Source organism: Salvelinus alpinus, chromosome 2 (genome assembly GCF_045679555.1).
Source record: "Salvelinus alpinus chromosome 2, SLU_Salpinus.1, whole genome shotgun sequence".
In the NCBI taxonomy this organism is placed as follows: Eukaryota; Metazoa; Chordata; class Actinopteri; order Salmoniformes; family Salmonidae; genus Salvelinus; species Salvelinus alpinus.
Genome location: NC_092087.1, coordinates 58,502,452 through 58,518,798, shown reverse-complemented (window position 1 = coordinate 58,518,798; position 16,347 = coordinate 58,502,452). Strand labels below are relative to the sequence as shown.

The window sequence follows — 16,347 nt, the reverse complement described above, 5'->3', positions numbered from 1 at the left end:
CAGCCTCTTCATTCAAAGACTCGATCATGGACACTCTTACTGACAGTTGTGGCTGCTTTGCGTGATGTATTGTTGTCGCTACCTTCTTGCCCTTTGTGCTGTTGTCTGTGCCAATAATGTTTCTACCATGTTTTGTGCTTGCACCATGTTGTGTTGCTACCAAGTTGTTGTCACGTTGTGTTGCTTCCATGCTGTGTTGTCATGTGTTGCTGCCTTGCTATGTTGTTGTCTTAGGTCTCTCTTTATGTAGTTTTGTGTTGTCTCTTGTCGTGATGTGTGTTTTGTCCTATATTTATATTTATTTTAATTTTTAATCCCAGCCCCCATCCCCGCAGGAGGCCTTTTGCCTTTTGGTAGGACGTCATTGTAAATAAGAATTTGTTCTTAACTGACTTGCCTAGTTAAATAAAGGTTACATAAAAAAATAAAACATCTGCCAAAGGGAGGGTGAGGAAGAGCCTTGTATACGTTTTCCATTTTGAATGTGCATTTTCTGATGGCCCTATACAGCTCATTGAGTGCGGTCTTAGTGCCATCATCAATTTGGAGTGGTAAATAGACAGCTACAAAACATATTGATAAAAATGATCTTAGTAAATAGTATGGTCTGCAGCTTTTTATTAGGTATTCTAACTCAGGCAAGCAAAAACTAGAGACTTCCTTAACATTAGAGATGTTAACAAACACACACCCCTCCCCCACTACCTTTACCCGAAGCTGCCGTCTTGTCTAGATGCATGTAGAAACATGTGCATTAGGACTTGTGTAATCCAAAAGAATATTTGTAGTATATGTGAAACTATTGGATATTAAACACTCTTTCTCATGGGCAGCGCTAGGCACATTTTACTTTTGCTTTACCTTTCAATTAAAGCTGCAATATGTAACTTTTGGTGTTTTTATATGTTGAAAAGCTCCAATAACTCGCTAGAGGTCAACTCGCTAGTGATGCAACAGTAACACTAGTGCACCCCTAGCCTGCCTGAGAACTGCTGTATACACTGGTATTCATTTTCCCAGTCGGGTCTGATTTTACCATCCAGATTTTGTGACGTGCACAATGAGTGATGTATTTTCCGTCAGTGAGGAGGCGGTTTGATAGCTAGCTAGGCCAACACTTAGCAGAAATTGCTACAGACATGGCAGACGTGAGGGTAAAACGACCTGACCCCGCAGCAACTACTCCTCCATCTATGCAAAAGAAACAGAGCAATTTGGAAAGCAGACAAACAAAAAGGGAACGCGATAGAGCCCGGGCTGGACAATAGGGTAGGCTGGACAATAGAACGAGTCAAAATTCACCCGAGGCTGAAAATGGCAAAAGAACGTTGGCTAAGCTGGAACACTTGCGTGACGCCATAGCAAATGAATGGAATGGAACGTTCACAGAGGTTGTTTTGACTGGAGTGATGCTTAGAATTCCATTTTGCCTAAATGGCACCAAAAAAATGTATCCCTTTTTATTTTACCACTACAATCTGTTCTTAGGACGAAACTGAAAAATAACAACTTGTGTAGAAAGTTAACATCCGCACCTCGATTGTGCCAAGTCTGCATAACGAGGAAGTATGAAAAAAATGGCAACTTCTGACTATTTCTGGTCTAGCGTTTGAGAGAGGGGATTCTCATGATTAAAATGGTGTCCGAATTGAAAAAAATCTAAACATATGTACATATTGCGAGATATTTGGCGAAATATACCAGCATGCTTCTCCATAGGAAAAAAATGGGGGGAGCTCAGCGTTCCACGGGCAAAAGGTATTTCGGGGCGAGCGTTTGATGACAACGAGATACACTGCCCAGCCTTACATAATTAGAAAGAGGAGATGATTAAAATGGTGTCCAATTTTAAAGAATCTAAATTTCCACATTGCGAGATATTTGGCAAAATAGACAGACATACCCATATTTCCTTATAGTAAACAATGGGACGACCTCAGAGTTCCATGAGTAATTTTTTGTTGTTTACAATTGAGCTCAGTCAATTGAAAACTGCAAAGTACTACACTGATATCGCAGAACTTCAGAGAGCAGTGCTCAGTTGGGGCTATCAAGGAGAATGGTCCTGAGATCAGATGAACCAAGACTCCCTGAAGTGCCACCACCAACAACGGCTGAGCTGCTACAACTTCGAGGAGACGTCGCCCCGTAACACAGCATGCCGTAAACAAACCTTTGAGCTGGGAAGGACCGGCGCTTTCCCTGTTGTCAGACTTGGTGGTCCCTGAGAAGTGTGCAAACCTACAGAATACTCCGAATTGTTGTTAAAGAGGTAGGCCCGCCTCCTGAGTGGCACAGCAGTCTAACGCACTGCTTCGCAGTGCTTGAGGTGTCACTACAGAGCCAGGTTCGATCCTGGGCTGTGTCGTGGCCAGCCGCGACCGGGTGACCCATGAGGTGGCCGGGACGTCCTTGTCCCATCGCGCTCTAGCGACTCCTGTGGCGGGCCGGGCGCACGCACGGTCGGCAGTTGCACGGTGTTTCCTCCAACACATTGGTGCAGCTGGCTTCCGGGTTAAGGGACCAAACATATAAATAAGGGACGTTTGTGTGGGCAGCAATAAACTTGTGTGAGAAATTGATAATTGTGCATTTTTTATCTAGCATATAGTTATCGTTATTGTACTTTTGGAATGGTTTTCGAATGATTTCTGTTCTCTTTTCCTGGATATCGAGGTTCTTGACGGTTTTGTCACAAACCAGCTCGTAGCCCATAACAATGAGTGAGACAACACGGAGATATAGGAATAACAAAAATATATGTATTAACTAAAGTAAACTATTGTAATGAAACAGCAGGAAGCAGGTCTCGAACCCTCGACCTTCTAGCCCGAAGTCCGGCGCGCTATCGACTGTGCCGCAAAAGCATTTCCGCGCTTATAAACCCAGGGTCGTTACACTATATACAATTAACAATGGTGTGTGTCGTCAGTATTCAGTAGTGTAAGTGAGTGGTTGCGTGCATAGATGTGGTGGTTATGAGGGGTGTTGAGAGGTGTCAAAACAAACAAACCACAAAATGCCACAACCAAAAAATGAATAGTGTGTCTGCGTGGAGAGAGTCTCCTCAATGAATAAAGTACAGTGTAGTCGTGGAAAGTCTTAACCTGTGATGGAAACGTAATAAATAAGTTTCATATTTCAGTGTCGAAATGGCAGCAGTTGTGTGTGCTAAGGTGCAGGAGTCGCGCCGCAATTCATGCAGGTCGACCAGCGAGGTTGTCCGGAGACCCTGAGATAGCTCTCCGGTACATGATGTCAAATATCACTCCAGGTAGATGGGAAGCGCCTCTCCCCTTTCTTCAAAGGACAGCTCTTGCAATTGAGCCTGAAGTTATGAGACAAAAAGCTACATGAAATTACAGAATGCAGCCAAATGTTGCGTGATATGATTATAATGTTGTGAAACAGGTAAACAATACCACGGGTGAAAGATTTTTTTTTACTAACCTTCATCTCGGCCAGCCTCTCTTCTTGCAGTAGGTCAGCCCTTTCAAGGCCTTCCTGTCCAATTCTTTCTGCAGCCCTGCCTGTGACCCTGGACGGTCTGCGGCTCTTCAAAACTGGAATCCTACAGAAATAATATGTACACTTATTAGGATTGTATTGTAATGTTCACTACATGTGTAACCGATAAGGATTTTCATGCAGAGGACTCGAGTATAACACTTCAACAATCCATAAACAACATCTTCATAGCCATGCCAGAAACAAGGGGCCATGCCAGTAATGTTATTAGCTAGCTAGTACAGCTAAGCGTCAGAAGGGCAAATGATTAAATGCATGCCCAAAGCCAAGGTTATTTTTCATGAATGAAGAGCTATGATAATCAAAGTTACACTTCTACAATCAATACACATCTTCATAGCCACAGCTCTAAACAATCAATTCGGCTGTTATTCACCAGTTAGCTAGCTAGTGTAGGAGTCAGAGAAGGGCAATGGACTTGCCAAAGCCAAGGTTACTTTCCATGAATGCAGAGCTTCGATAGTCAAAATGAATTCTTTGACACGGTTCAAATCTAAATAAAAAATACTGCATTCTTGCCAGAGGGATCTCCAAAAACACCTGTACACACATAGTTACGCAGTGCAGGTTTAACATTTTGCCCCAACTTGGATTTTCATCGAACTGAGCACCCAGTTTACCCAAAGGATTAAGCCGCAACTTCAGCACTATCCACGGTTGGCGTAAGCAAGTTGTTTCGTTTTTTTAAAAGTTTGACGAAAGACTAAAACTGTACCTGTGTCAGAAACGGTGTGTGATGCTAAACAAGTCATGTTCTCTGATTCTGACTCAGGTTTTCCTCTCTCAGAGCAGACCTGCGACAGGGCACGAAGCGGTTGATTGATATTTGTGCTGACGGTATCAGACCATAGAGGGCAGTGAAGACAAGTGCTGTGTTCTCGCAGCAACCGCCTCTTCGTGATTAGATTAGTGCCTCAGGAAAAAAAGCACCCAAATTGAGAGTCAGAGAAGATGAGAATGTTGTGGGGTGTGAAAGTGAATGAGGCAGAAGGTATGTCTAGCAATGTAACTGGTTTAAACAGGTTTTAGTGACCAATAGGGGTAGCACTTTATAATAACTCCACGTAATAAAACATTTACAATGATTTAGTAAATAGTTTATTCATCATTTATAAATCATTACTCCATTCATAAGATGTTTATTATGAGTACATTTACTTACCATTAGCTAAGCCTTTTTCCGTGGCCTCTTCAACATCTTGGGCTATTTATACTGTTATAAATACTTTATAAATGTATTTTTTGAGTCACCAGTGTAATTTCTTACAAAAAGATTGACATGCCATTGGTAGACTATACAGATTATGTTGAAACATATTGCACATTTTATTCCAAAACAGTCACACTGTTGTAATAGTGTGATGAGTTACTTCTATGCTGAGTAAAATAAGGATTTTCTTCCGGAAACACTAACATTATCATTTCTTGGCAGTGACTTTTGTACTAAAACCAACGTGTGGATTGCAGTCACTGGTTAGAGCAGTCCATAGACTGCTTACGATGTAAGGAAACAAGAATCTGAATACATAATTTCACTGAACTATCTCATAACTTTAAAGAGACACTACCTTCAAAGGCCCAGTAAAAGTGCCGCCAAAAGTGGCCGAAAAACCCACTAAGCACAGACGTCAATTCAACATCTTCCACATTAGTTCAACATAATTTCATTGATGTGGAAACAACATTGATTCAACCATTGTGTTCCCAGTGGGAATGGTCTGTGGTTAAAAGACTGGAAGCATTTAAAGGTTATTACATTTCTACCTGCAAATCATACAGTAAACAGTTTTACCTCAATCAGATATCAACAATAATGAAGGAGTAAAAATCCACGAGAGAAAAATTGGCCCTGTTTTATGATTAGTTTGTTTTTCGGGAGGTTGACATCATTAGCAATCCATTCACATTGCAGCTCTTCTTCATGCCTTTGCAACAGTTTTCCAACAGTTTTATTTTCCCTTAAATATCCTGTGTTGTGTGCTTATCCATTTAACAGTGATATGTTCTAGGCTATTTTCAGATCTTAAGGGTCATCAGGTATTGCTGAAATGTCGGCCAATGGCATGTTCATCTTTTTCTTCGAAATTACACTGGTCACTCAACATTTCTGAAGTATTTCTAAAGTATAAATAGCCCACTTTAAATAAGGCCATGCAAAAATACTTAACTAATGCTTAGTGTATTGTTTATAAGGACCTATATTAAACATATTATGAATAGAGTAATGATTAAGGATGAATAAACTATTTCTAATCCATTATGAACGCTTTATTACATGGCGTTAGTATAAAGCGTTACCTCTGTGCTTACTTTAGGGTTAAATTATGAAACTGAACAAAAATAACATTAGTATGAGAGGATGCTCTAAAGAGGTCATAAACAACTATGGTCATTTAGTACTAAAACAAACACAATGTACCAAAAGGAAGGTGAATTAGAACATTTGCGTCCCCCGTCACTGTAAGTACTACTTCAATCTGTGAATAGCATGATGGAAATGTCCAATGCGTCATGATTATTATTGTATTGTAGGAAAATGTCTATGTATTATACTGTATAATTTATCATTGACTGCCAGCTGTAGGCCTACATGTCAGGACTTCTAGGAGTAGTGGGTTTGGAGTCAGGCGCAGAGAGCAGAGGGTTAGGACAATTGTATTTATTCCGGTACAAAACGGTCACGCCAAAAACACCAGGCGCATAAAACTGACCGGCCCAAAAACAGGACCCAAACAGTCCGGAGAAAATAAGAAACAAATGCATATCCACAAACTAACAGAGGAACAAGCCCGCACAAAAGCAGGCGGTCAAAACCGGCTTAAATAGCCCTAACCAAAACCCAAACAAGAAACAGGTGTAACCAATAAGACAAAACTAACAGAAAAGGAAAAGGGGATCAGTGGCAGCTAGTAGACCGGTGACGACGACCGCCGAGCGCCGCCCATACAGGAAGAGGAGCCACCTTCGGTGGGAGTCGTGACACTACACAGCATAAAGGCATCTGTTATGGTGGTATACCATTATGTCTTAGAATTTTTACCAATAGACTTTCATCAAATAGAAGTAGAGACTTCCCACAAAAAAACGTTATTACAACACACATTTATCGATAATGTTTCATTTTAAACTGGTGTTACCGGGAATGTGATTTAAAATGATATAGTAACGATGGTTGCTCAAATAACGCAATGCCGCAAAGTGGGAGCCTGGTCCGAGATCTGTTTGTGCCCTCTTGCCAACTCCTATGGTCATTGTCACAACTAACTGTTTGACGTGACAATGACCGTAGGAGTTGGCAAAATGGCAAAAACGCATCTCGAATGAGGCTATCAAAGTGGTGCATGTTTCAATGAATCCCAAAGAAAACCTAAATGCAATTATTATGTATAACACAACCAACATGTCCCTTATGTTGATCAAAATGAAAGCAATTCCCTTCTGTCTGAAAGCGTATCGCATTTTCCTTTAAAACTCATAGCTAAACCCGACTGCCTATGAGTCAGTTGCCCAGTTCACGCACACAGGACCATGCACATATCTTTTAGGGGGCAGGTGCTCAAAATGACCCCCCCCCTATTTAGCCCTATTTATTTCTGTAACAACACGCTCACTAATCACAAACTAATATTCATAATCTTTTAACTCATGATACACTACATGACCAAAAGTATGTGGACACCTGCTCGTCGAACATCTCATTCGAAAATCATGGGCATTAATATGAAGTTGGTCCCCCCTTTGCTGGTTTAAAAGCCTTCACTCTTCTGGGAAGGCTTACCACGAGATGTTGGAACATTGCTGCGGGGACTTGCTTCCATTCAGCCGCGAGCATTATTGAGGTTGGGCACTGATGTTGGGGGATTAGGCCTGGCTCGCAGTCAGCGTTGCTATTCATCCTAAAGGTGTTCGATGGGGTTAAGAGCAGGGCTCTGTGCAAGCCAGACAAGTTATTCCACACCGATCTCGACAAAGCATTTCTGTATGGAACTCACTTTCTGCATGGGGGCATGCTGAAACAGGAAAGAGCCTTCCCCAAATTGTTGCCACAAAGTTGGAAGCACAGAATGATCTAGAAAGTCATTGTATGGCGGTCCCGTTCTGTGAGCTGGTGTGGCATACCACTTCACAGCTGAGCCGTTGTTGCTCCTAGATGTTTGCACTTCACAATAAGAGACCTTACAGTTCACCAGGGCAGCTCTAGCAGAGAAGAAATTTGATGAACTGACTTGTTGGAAAGGTGGCATCTGATGACGGTGCCACGTTGAAAGTCACTGAGCTCTTCGGTAAGGCCATTTTACTGCCAGTGTTTGTCTATGGAGATTGTATGGCTGTGTTCGATTTTTTACAGCTGTCAGCAACGGGTGTGGCTGAAATAGCAGAGTCCATGAATTTGAAGGGGTGTCCACATACTTTTGTATATATAGTGTATATGGCAGGCTGGCTGGCTGGCTAGTGGCTTGTGCGGATTGTTTTTAATGGTGGTTTGTTGTAAGATGGCACCGGAGAAGAAGACAGACGTTTTACGTGCCACCAGCCAATTGTGTTTTTTGTTAGTTTATTTCCGTTGTTTGTAACTTATTTTTTTACTTATTTTGTACATAATGTTGCCGCTACCGTCTCTTATGACCGAAAATAACTTCTAGATCAGGACTGCGTTTACTCACCACGGACTAGCAGAATTATTTTTTTCCTTTCATGACTGACGAGCCCGACGTAAAGGATATACTGCTTCCTCGGGAGCAGGCTCCGATCCCTGTGATCTGCGGGAAGAGGCGGCGGAGAAAGAGGGGCGAAGGTCAGGCTGCCTTCTGAGAATTCGTAGGCGATCGAATAAACCCCCACTTCCCTCCATTCTGCTAGCAAACGTGCAATCTTTGGTGTATAAAATAGACGAGTTACGCAGAAGATTAAACTACCAATGGGACATTAAAAACTGTAACATCTTATGCTTCACGGAGTCGTGGCTGAACGACGACAATATCAACGTACAGCTGGCTGGTTATACAATATACCGGCAGGATAGAACAGCGGCGTCTGGTAAGACAAGGGGCGGCGGTCTATGTATTTTTGTAAACAACAGCTGGTGCACATCTAAGGAAGTCTCGAGCTATTGCTCGCCTGAGGTAGAGTATCTCATGATAAGCTGTAGACCACACTCTCACTCTCTTTTCAATGAGATTTCATTGGGAATCCAGATTTCTAAGGGACCTTCTTGCAGTTCCTATCACTTCCACTGGATGTCAACAGTCTTTAGAAATTGGTTGAGGTTTTTCCTTTGAGAAATGAAGAAGTAACACTGTTCAGAATGAGGGTAGAGGGAAGTGTACTCTTTGTTAGAGGCGCATGACCTGAAAGCTAGCTACACTTTGTTTTCCTCCGTTATTGAACACAGTATATCCCGTCTTCAATTTTATCGATTATTTACGTTAAGAAATACCTAAAGTTGTATTACAAAAGTAGTTTGAAATGTTTGGACAAAGCTTACAGGTAACTTTTGTAGTCATGTTGCGCGAGTTGGAACCGGTGTTTTTCTGGATCAAACGCGCCAAATAAACTGACATTTTGGATATATATCGACGGAATTAATAGAACAAAAGGACCATTTGTGATGTTTATGGGACATATTGGAGTGCCAACAGAAGAAGCTCGTCAAAGGTAAGGCATGAATTATATCTTTATTTCTGCGTTTTGTGTCGCGCCTGGAGGGTTGATATATGATGGTCTGTGTTTGTTTGCTTGGTTGCTATCCTCAGATAATAGCATCGTTTGCTTTCGCCGTAAAGCTTTTTTGAAATATGACACGTTGGCTGGATTCACAACAAGTGTAGCTTTAAGGAGTACACCACATTAGTGATTGGCTTCATCAATAAATGTATCGATGACGTCGTCCCCACAGTGACCGTACGTACATACCCCAACCAAAAGCCATGGATTACAGGCAGCATCCGCACTGAGCTAAAGGCTAGAACTGCCGCTTTCAAGGAGCGGGACTCTAACCTGGAAGCTTATAAGAAATCCCACAAACCATCAAACAGGCAAGCGTCAATACAGGACTAAGATCAAATTGTACTACACCGGCTCTGACACTCGTCAGATGTGGCAGGGCTTACAAACCATTACAGACTACAAAGGGAAGCACAGCTGAGCGCTGCCCAGTGACACGAGCCTACCAGACGAGCTAAACTACTTCTATGGTCGTTTTGAGGCAAATAACACTGCACATGCATGAGAGCTCCAGCTGTTCCGGAAGACTGTGTTATCAGGCTATCCGCAGCCGATGTGAGTAAGACCTTTAAACAGGTCAACATTCACAAGGCCACAGGGCCAGACCGATTACCAGGACGTGTACTGCGAGCATGTGCTGACCAACTTGCAAGTGTCTTCACTGACATTGTCAACCTCTCCCTGTCCGAGTCTGTAATACCAACATGTTTTAAGCAGCCCACCATAGTCCCTGTGCTCAATAACACTAAGGTAACCTGCTTAAATGACTACCGACCCATAGCACTCACATCTGTAGCCATGAAGTGCTTTGAAAGGCTGGTCATGGCTCACATCAACACCATCATATCTCAGAAACCCTAGACCCACTCCAAATTGCATACCGCTCCAACAGATCCACAGATAATGCAATCTCTATTGCACTCCACACTGCCCTTTCCCACCTGGACAAAAGGAACACCTATGTGAGAATGCTATTCATTGACTACAGCTAAGCGTTCAACACCATAGTGCCCTCAAAGCTCATCAATAAGCTAAGGAACCTGGGACTAAACACCTCCCTCTGCTACTGGATCCTGGACTTCCCGACGGGCTGCCCCCAGGTGGTAACGGTAGGTAACAACACATCCGCCACGCTGATCCTCAACACAGGAGCCCCTCGGATGCGTGCTTAGTCTCCTTCTATACTCCCTGTTCACTCATGACTTCACGGCCAGGCACGACTCCAGCACCATCATTAAATTTGCAGATGACACGACAGTGGTAGGCCAGATCACCGACAATGATGAGACAGCCTATAGGGAGGAGGTCAGAGACCTGGCCAACAATCTCTCCCTCAACGTGAACAAGACAAAGGGGATGATTGTGGACTGAGCACGCCCCCGTTCTCATCGACGGAGCTGCAGTGGAGCAGGTTAAGAGCTTCAATTTCCTTGGTGTCCACATCACCAACAAACTAACATGGTCCAAGCACACCAAGACACGGCCAGGCACGACTCTGTGAAGTGGGTACGACAAAACCTATTCCCCCCAGGAGACTGAAAAGATTTGGCGTGGGCCCTCAGATCCTCAAAAGGTTCCACAGCTGGACCATCGAGAGCATCCTGACTGGTTGCTTCACTGCCTGGTATGGCAACTGCTCGGCCTCCGACCGCAAGGCACTACAGAGGGTAGTGCGAATGGCCCAGTACATCACTGTGGCCAAGCTTCCTGCCATCCAGGACCTCTATACCAGGCGGTCTCAGAGGAAGGCCCTAAAAATGGTCAAAGACTCCAGCCACCCTATTCATCGACTGTTCTCTCTGCTACCACATGGCAAGCGGTACCGGAGCACCTAGTGTAGGTCCAAGAGGCTTCTAAACAGCTTCTACCCCCAAGCCATAAGACTCCTGAACATCTTGTCAAATGGCTATCCAGACTATTTGCAGTGCACCCCCCCACCCCCTCTTACACCACTGCTACTCTCTGTTGTCATCTATGCATAGTCATTTTAATAACTCTACCTACATGTACATACTACCTCAACTTACCGGTGCCACCGCACATTCACTCTGTGAATACCCCCCTTTATACAGTCTCGCTGTTGTTATTTTGCAGCTGCTCTTTAATTACTTGTTACTTTTATTCTTATCTGTATTTTTTTTAAACTACATTGTTGGTTATGGGCTTGTAAGTAAACATTTCACTGTAAGGTCTACACCTGTTGTATTCGGCGCATGTGACAAATACATTTTGATTTGATTTGATTTGCCAGAGTCTAGACTACCTGTGTTCAGTGCTTAAATTGTAATCGGCAGGTGCCGGAACAAAAAGTGAGCATGAGAGGTGGGTGACCTGCCTGAGGGAGCTCTGAGAAAGCCTACCGGAATACATGAAAAAAATGCACCTTTATAATAAAGCATTGTATGGATATCATCGCATTTGCGTAGGACCATAGAGCAGTAGAGTAGACGCACTTATAAAGGTTGCACACATCAGGAAAATGTTTGCCTTTTTCAAAAGCATGTCATGCAATTCTACATCATTTTACATGACTGGAGTCTGGAGATTTTGGCGTAGAGTAGAGGCACATAAAGGGAGAAAAAAATATATATACTTTTTTTTACTTAACCTTTATTTAACTAGGCAAGTCAGTTAAGAACAGATTCTTATTTACAATGACGGCCCAGCCCGGCCAAACCCGAACGACGCTGGGCCAATTGTGCGCCGCCCTATGGGACTCCCAATCACGGCCGGATGTGATACATTCTGGAATCGAACCAGAGACTGTAGTGACGCCTCTTGCACTGAGATGCAGTGCCTTAGACCGCTGCGCCACTCGGGAGCACATCAGGAAAAAATAATAATAATTCAAAAGCATTTCATACAATTCTACATTATTTTACATGACTGGAGTCTGGAGATTTTGGCAGAATCTTTTTTTAATACCGCACAAATGATCGAAATGACAAACTACTTTGACAAACTGAGAATATGAAATCAATAAAAATGACCTTGTCTTGAATCAGTCTATAGCCTAGGTGTGTGGAGACACATTGTACAATATGAGGAAATTATAGTCCTAAAAAAGCACCAGTTTCACTGACTTACCCAATGATGCTCAGCTAACTTGCTTTACTTAGTTTTTTTTTTTTACTTTGTAGAACAATGTTCGCTCTCTAGGCCTATTTGTAAGCTGATCATTTTTTTTTTGTATTCTACAGCAGACAGATTAGTCTTCTCTTTTTAGCAGGAGCCATTTGCTTTCCAACCTGTGTTTCCCCCAGCGATTGTATTTGAACATTTAGCGAAACGCCTGTTTTGTCAGCAGCGCGTTCCCGACTCTAGACCATTACTTTTTTATTGAGCTACACACAATCCACAGCTAGGCTAAAATAAGATATTGATCCCCTGGGGCTAAATTATAGGTCTACTCATGGTGTAATAGGCTATTCTGAATTATTTCATTTATTTAACAGACAGCAGTAATTCTATAACTTTGGCACATTAATATCAATTCATCATCTCCTCCATTACCCTTCCTGCCGCTATGATTCTATAATGAAATAAATTATGAAGTGTTGCTGTGCGTAGGCTATCAACCAACCAACCGAATGTTGATGATGATGATGTAGCCTAAATCAGGTGATATCAAATGTTATGCTGCTGTGGCAGTACTGTTGACATTTAAACTAGGTAGCTTGCTACGCACACTCAACCGGTCACATATCTCAAGCAATTCATGTTTGGATACCTGCCATGTGCAATCTCTGTAGCCTACAGGGCAGACTGGAAAAAGGCACAACCAGGCAGGGCAGACCAACGAATAGGGTAGGGGTGGGAGGTGGTGAACTTGACAACATCACGACGACTTGGTGGCACTGGGTTCAGAACATCAAAGACACATTTTTGTATTTTTTATACCAACACCCAAAAGGGCTCTTGGCGAGTGAGAGTGTAAATGGGTAGGTGTTCGTGCACAGGAAGCCCCCTATCTGTGCACATGCCTGCCCGCATATTGGGAAAACAATGGAAGCAAAATTCCCATGCTTTCATTCTGTCAATTCAAATCAGTCAGCCTCAGGCCTCGATGAGCATGATAAGCGTCGGAATAAAAATCTGTGGTCTATCGGGCCCTTAAACCTAATCCCCTGGCCGCGAGGGCCTCTTAACCAACGCCACACTCAGCATCCCATTCCAGTCACCTGGGTGAGGAGAGGAGCAGAGGAGGACTGGACTTCGAAAAGAAGAGCATGGGAGAAAAAGGAAGAGAGGGAAAAAAAGGAAAGCGAGACAGAAAAAAACGAGACTGGCAGGCCCGCTGCTTGCTATTTTGGAGAGGAGTGCTGTTGCCAAGGCAACCAGCAGCCCCTGATTGGTATTTGGAGCAGCTAGCGGAATTGCTGCAGAAGATTTGATGTTCTGTCCATACATTAAAAAAAACTTTGCAATTTCACATGTGCGCCCCCATTTCACTTGCAGTTTCACATGTGAAAGATTTTCACATGTGGAATTGTATTTTCACATGTAAAAAACATTCGTGAAAATCCCATTTTCACATGTGGAATTGCAAGTTAAAATGTGAAAATCAACCACGTGAAAAAATCAAATTTGCAGGTCAACGTAAAAAAAACGGTAAAACATGAGCCTATCGCAATAATTAAAACAAAATGTCAATAAAACTGTAGGCTATTACACCACTTTTTTTTTTACATTACCACATGTCATAGGCATGAACACTGGCAATTTGAAAAGGCTGAGATGTCTCTTTCCATTCACCAGTGTTTGGAGTCTGTAAATATGTTGCAAGTGGATGAACGTACATGGGTAGCCCAGTAACTGAGCCCTTTAAAGTGATTGTTTGACAATCAGATGAAAACATCAGGACTGGTTGTGTTTATGCCACAATAACAGGTAATACATTTTAAAAGTTAAACGACCAGGCCCACAGAGATCATTTTGAATTAATAGGGATTCTATGTGTAATTTTAGACCCATACATTTTTCTACCGTCTCCCCTGTAAGAAAACTTTCATATGTGGAATTGCATATTCACATGTGAAAATATCATTTGCGGTATCACACGTGAAAAACTTTCACGTGATTGTTTTTCATGTGGAACTGCAATTTAGATTTTACATGGTAACCCCATCGCTCAGTTTTTTACCGAAACTGTGGTGGGAGGCGCGCTTTGTTAAAGTTTCAATTAAGGATTGCCACTTTAAACACCTTTTAATAGAGTAATAGTGCTATTACTGTAGTGAGGTGCGTACTGGCGGCAGAGAAGTCAGGCGCAGGAGAGCGAAAGCTGATTTACAACGGTGTCGTTTAATATCCATAAACCACCGTCAACAGAACAATACAATAAATGGGTCGAACAAAACCCGGTAAATACTATCATACCGTGCATAAGCACTACAAGAAACAATTACCGACAAGGACATGGGGGGGAACAGAGGGTTAAATACACAACATGTAATTGATGGAATTGGAACCAGGTGTGATGGAAGACGAAACAAAACCAATGGAAAATGAAAAGTGGATCAGCGATGGCTAGAAGGTCGGTGACTTCGACCGCCGAACGCCACCCGAACAAGGAGAGGGACCAACTTCAGCGGAAGTCGTGACAATTACAGTGCATTCGGACAGTATTCAGACCCCCTTGACTTTTTCCACATTTTGTTACGTTGCAGCCTTATTCTTTTAGACATTTTTGCAAATGTATTAAAAATAAAAAACTGAAATATGACATTTACATAAGTGTTCAGACCCTTTACTGAGTACTTTGTTGAAACACCTTTGGCAGCAATTACAGCCTCGAGTGTTCTTGGGTATGACGCTACAAGCTTGGCACATCTGTTTTTGGGGAGTTTCTCCACTTCTTCTCTGCAGATCATCTCAAGCTCTGTCAGGTTGGATGGGGAGTGTCGCTGCACAGCTATTTTCAGGTCTCTCCAGAGATGTTCAATTCCGGGCTCTGGGCCACTCAAGGACATTCAGAGACTTGTCCCGAAGCCCCTTCTGCGTTGTCTTTACTGTGTGCTTAGGGTCGTTGTATTGTTGGAAGGTGAACCTTCACCCCAGTCTGAGGTGCTGAGGGCTCTGGAGCAGGTTTTCATTAAGGATCTCTCTGTACTTTGCTCCGTTCATCTTTCCCTCGATCCTGACTAGTCTCCCAGTTCCTTCTGCTGAAAAACATCCCCACAGCATGATGCTGCTACCACCATGCTCCACCGTAGGGATGGTGCCAGGTTTCCTTGATGCTTGGCATTCAGGCCAAAGAGTTCAATCTTGGCTTCATCAGACCAGAGAATCTTGTTTCTCCTGGTCGGAGTGTCCTTTAGGTGCATTTTGGCAAACTCCAAGTGGGCTGTCATGTGCCTTTTACTGAGTAGTGGCTTCCGTCTGGCCACTCTACCACAAAGGCCTGATTGGTGGAGTGCTGGTGGATGTCCTTCTGGAAGGTTCTCCCATCTCCACAGAGGGGCTCTGGAGCTCTGTCAGAGTAAACATCAGGTTCTTGATTACCTCCCTGACCAAGGCCCTTCTCCCCAGATTGTTCAGTTTGGCCAGGTGGCCAGCTCTCGGAAGAGTCTTGGTGGTTCTTCTTCCATTTAAGAATGATGTAGGCCACTGTGTTCTTGGGGACCTTCAATGATGCAGACATTTTTTGGTACCCTTCCCCAGATCTGTGCCTTGATACCATCCTGTATCAGAGCTCTACAGACAATTCATTCAACCTCATGGCTTGGTTTTTGCTCTGACATGCACTGTCAACTGTTTGACCTTATATAGACAGGTGTGTGCCTTTCCAAATCATGTCCAATCAATTGAATTTACCACAGGTGGACTCCAATCAAGTTGTAGAAACATCTCAAGGATAGTTAATGGAAACAGGATGCACCTGATCTCAATTTCGAGTCTCATAGCAAAGGCTCTGAATATTTATGTAAATAAGGTATTTCTAAGGGGGGGTTATACTTTGGCAAACATTTATAAAAACCTGTTTGGAGTATTGTGTGTTGATTGATGTGGAATTTTTTAAATTTAATCAATGTTTAAATAAGGCTGTAATGTAACAAAAAGGGAAGGGGTCTGATTCCACTGTATATGTATAAC

At 42.9% G+C, this 16,347-nt stretch overlaps 1 protein-coding gene and 1 long non-coding RNA gene across 4 annotated transcripts in view; one reads left to right on the top strand and one right to left on the bottom strand.

The window, feature by feature from the left end:
* The window catches only part of LOC139565607 (solute carrier family 12 member 5-like), a 298,108-nt gene that overhangs the window by 53,058 nt on the left and 228,703 nt on the right, over window positions 1-16,347 (top strand). The window lies entirely within an intron of this gene.
* On the bottom strand, window positions 1,898-4,340 carry LOC139565652 (uncharacterized). Its single transcript, XR_011672954.1, has 3 exons — window positions 4,244-4,340; window positions 3,447-3,571; window positions 1,898-3,289 (listed from the first exon to the last, which is right to left on the bottom strand). It is a non-coding gene; the product is annotated as an uncharacterized lncRNA (long non-coding RNA).